The sequence below is a fragment of the Mycteria americana genome, chromosome 6 (assembly GCF_035582795.1).
Source record: "Mycteria americana isolate JAX WOST 10 ecotype Jacksonville Zoo and Gardens chromosome 6, USCA_MyAme_1.0, whole genome shotgun sequence".
Classification (NCBI taxonomy): Eukaryota; Metazoa; Chordata; class Aves; order Ciconiiformes; family Ciconiidae; genus Mycteria; species Mycteria americana.
Window position 1 is genome coordinate 32,163,091 of NC_134370.1, and position 4,273 is coordinate 32,167,363.

Here is a 4,273-nt window from a genome sequence, read left to right on the forward strand (position 1 = left end):
TGTACTAGCATTTTCCTACGCTGGTGTGACTCTTGCAGCATTTGCTTTGCTGTGTGAGCCAGGTACATAGAATTCCTGTGCTGTGTCTCCAGAACCCTGCTGCTGCCAGGACTGCTGTAACTAAAAGAAGTATTTTCCTACAAAAAAAAAAATCTTCTTACTAATGTTTGTGCTTCATATTAGACTCTTAAGGCTAGATTTGCTCTAGAGAAACTTTTCTGGCTTTATTAAGCTTACACTGATGATCTACTCAGTCTACTGTCCTTAGAAGGGATGTAAATAGGACAACTTTTAAATCTTGACAACTGTGAACTTTGCATGAGTTTGAAAATGAGCATTTAGGCTGTAAATTTGATGGGGTAAGGAAGGTATAGTAATTCTACATGAAATGTTTAGTGTATGGGATTGTGGCCCATGTCTAGGGTTGCTAGGAATGACAGTAATAATAATTTATTTCCTTGATTTAAGACTGCTTTTATATAAACCTATTTATAACATGGGACTCCTCACATTCCTATGACGTTACCAACTGCAAGGCTACAAGCACAAGTGTTTGAACTGAGATACCTGTTGCTCAGCCACTGAAATACCATTGTCTGATACTAACATTGCTTTGCAGATAAGGGCCCTCTCTCAGTAGAGCCCCGTGGAAATAGTGGTTTCAGAAGCAGAGACAGACAGATGCCCTGTCAGAGTTACTGAGATGGTAATAACTTTCACTGAGGGATCAGAGAAAGATGAGGGCCACATTGCAGCACTTCTTGGAATGGCCTAAGTAAGAAATGGCACCAGTCACACTGAGGAAAATGGGAACACATGCGACTTACCCATGTTAGGCCCTAAAGAGCTGTAGAAGCTCCCAAAAAGCATTGGAGGTGCCTTTGTTTTTTTCTGAATGTCAAGCTTGCTATTGGTTTTGTGTATGACTTCAAGAAACATACTCTTTGCTACTCTGTCTTACCTGAGAATGTGTGAAAATTTACTCAATGTCACATGCTATGATGTCACATTTTAGTCCAGTGGTGGATGCAAAACAGTTTCCAAAAGTATGGAAAGTGAGGCTGTAACCTGCAAAACATAGGGACTAAGATCCCTGGCAGTAGGTGAAAATTGGAAAGATTGGCAACCTGTGACTGCTGCCTTATGCAGTACTTCAATCTTGACTTGCAACAGCTGGTTCTTGGCACCATCTTTGCAGAACCACCAGTAGTGACCAATTGCTCAGCAGTTTTGCAGAACTGCTTGGATGATCAGACCAACCATTTTCACTTGTGACCCAAGTCTGAATTTGAGCTCGAGCCCATGGAGGTGAAGAGCTTGTCTGTTAACTCACAATACCACTTGCTATTGCCTTTGTCAGCAGGCTGCTCTGTGAACAGCTGCTGTTGCACAAAAGGCCAAAGGGAAGCGCCTCAGTTTTGCCCTAGTCCTTTCACACCTCAAAGTCACTGGAGCATACCCAAGTGCATGGTAAACTACAGGCGGTCTCTCCAGTGCAGAACAGGCTGTACAGTTGACTTTAACTGAAACATGAATCATCTCAGTCCTAAATTATTTTAATCCAATCAGTCATCTGTGTTAAAGGTGTAAAGAGACAGCAAAGCGGAAAGAATGACTGCCAAGTAGAGGATACAGGACACAAATAAAGCTGCTAAGATGAGATGAAATATGAACTAATAATGATTTATTCCAAATGCCACTGGGGTTACAGTGTGAATCACTTGGAGAGATATTTGGGTGAAATGAATTTTGTAGGCTTTCCCCTGAATGATTTTTATGGTCTCAGTAGAGGTGAAGGGAAGGCAAAGCTGTTAGTTACACAGGGAGTACACACAAGAATTTTGAAGTGCTCCCAAACAAATTCTCCCTAATTAATGTGTGCTTTTCAAGCCTCTTGTAAGTAGATGAGCACGAACAGCTGTAGTTCTTTTTATAGATACAAACTAATCTCTAGTACATATTGGAGTTGAAGGATACAGAGAACAACATACTGTGGATTCGTAAGGCTTTTCTAGCCATGGAATTATTCTTTTTATACCCTCTAAAAGTGGAAGGGAATGCAGAAGAGAGCAGAGTATAGTCTTCAAGGATACTACTTGGGAACAAAATCATGACAGGAGCAAAGGGTCTAGCTCTTAATGACACATACCATGCACTTCTTATTAACACATGAAAGAGCATGTGTGAGTTTTGACCTATTTTCTTGACAGGTTCAACCTTTTGTGACCCGTATGAAATGGGCAGTATTCGCTAGCATTTCTTCCCAGTTTTCACTAGTGTGAATGGCCTTCATGATAAAGGATGGGAAGAATTACATGCTTCATGTTTTTAAATAATTTTAAAAGCCTAAGCAATAAGTCATAATAAAATTCCTTAGACTTGATGAGTATCTTTGAACGTACTTCCTGTTTGAAGATGATATGTTTTCTCCCTTCTTTCTCCTTATTGCTAGCTGTATATATTATCAGTTTAATATTGTCCTCTGCCTGGAGACAATATCCGGTTGTGGTAGGTGAAGGGAGGAACTGTAATAGCTCCTTTCCATCTCTAATGCCTACGATTTTATTTACATAAAAACACCCTGGATTTTGAACAGTTTGTTTCTTTTGGCAGTTTATTACTAGCCTGAATGGCCCACTTTTTCATGATCTAACATTTGGCTGCTGCAGAAGTATTATCACCTCCATTTTTAGTTTTAATAACCTTCCTTTTAACAAACCTCAGTTTGAAGTAAGTTTCCAAAAGTTTGCTTCAAAACAATGCCCCAAATCTTCTGGAAGCCACTGATTACTTTTTTTCACCTCAAAGTAATAAGCTGGTTACATTTTTATTGATTTTGTGACTTTTTCTGATGTGACATAAGGAAGAACTGATTTACTTAGGACAAAATGACTTGCTGGGTTCCCTCCATTATTGCTACCAAAGGGAGAACTACTGAAGGGCCCATGGGGAAGAACTGTTTCAATAGCTCTCTGTGCCCTGTGCTTTTGGGCTCAGAAGGTATATATCCCCACTGTGGACTGACTATACCTCATAATTCTTGTGATGTAGACTGCTAAGGATTGCAAATTAATTCTGTCCATTTATTATCAAGTGCTAGAAGGAGCACCAGGGAAAAGCAGAAAATCTCTATTTCATAGAACTCTTTTCCTTTCATTTTGGGGGAAATAAATACAGTCTCATGGATTTAGTCACTGTGGAAAAAAACCTCAGCGGTAAGGATGCTGCTGTTTAGAGAAGAGAAAAATTAAAATGCTAAAGTGGGGATGGTGTGGATTCCACACATCTCTAGAACAACTGTTTTTGGAGAACCAACCCTTCTCCTCCCAAGATTTACTTTAGAAAAGCACATCTAAAGGTAAACCACTTTGAAGTATTAGAAGGCAGATGTATTAGAAGGCAAATGTATTGACTTACCCATAAGACATTTCAGTACAAACAGTGGTTTGAATTCTTCATTCTTCTCATGAAACTTGCTAAAGGAAAGCTGGAAGGAGTTTCCTAAGACTTTCCTCTAGCTCTGGGAAGGTTAGCTAAGGGTGGCTTAAACTGGCCTCTTAAGTGACTGTTGGAAAAAGAAGCTAAGTATGGAAAGGACCGTAGCCTTGTCCTCAGCGTGATTCCTTTCTCTTCGCCCAGAATCTCAGAAATTAAAATAAAGAATCTGAGACTTCAAATTACTGCTCAAGTGCATTGCCTTTCAATTGGATTGTAGAAGAAAATGAGGAGAAATGTGTCATTAATGAGAGAAGGGAGTACTGACTGTGTGATTAAGTTTTCATTTGGTTGAGGAACTTCACAATAATGAAGAAACCATCTTCAGGAAGTAACGTACATTTTTCCCCAAATCTCTCAGCTTTAGCTCAGTAATAGCTTTGAAGTTAAACTACACTAAGTGAACAAAGGCCAGCTTTGAATCTCATACTTCCCTTTCCTCTCAAGTTAATTCTAGGAGGCTTGTAGGTAAGATCCATGCAGTGGTGGAATATACCTGAACAGCGTAAAATCCAAGTGGAAGAAATTTTTTCATGAGCTGCATAAAGAAGAGATAATAAAATTACAATGTGACTCAGATCTAGAAGTGAACCACTGGAGAGAGTTCTGATGCTGAAAAGCTTACTCCTCTTGCTTTTATCTTGCTTGTCTTGTGTTGTGTGTAGGAGCATTTCAGAACAATGTAGGAGCGTTTCAGAACAATGTATTCTGGATTCAGATCGTCCATAGTTGTTCCAGAGGTATTGGCTAAGGTGACATTCTGGCTTGCACCACTCAC

General features: G+C 39.6%; 1 long non-coding RNA gene across 2 annotated transcripts in view; it reads left to right on the top strand.

The window, feature by feature from the left end:
* LOC142410953 (uncharacterized) overlaps positions 1-4,273 on the top strand; it is a 61,110-nt gene that overhangs the window by 13,456 nt on the left and 43,381 nt on the right. The gene's annotated exons all lie outside the window — the stretch shown is intronic.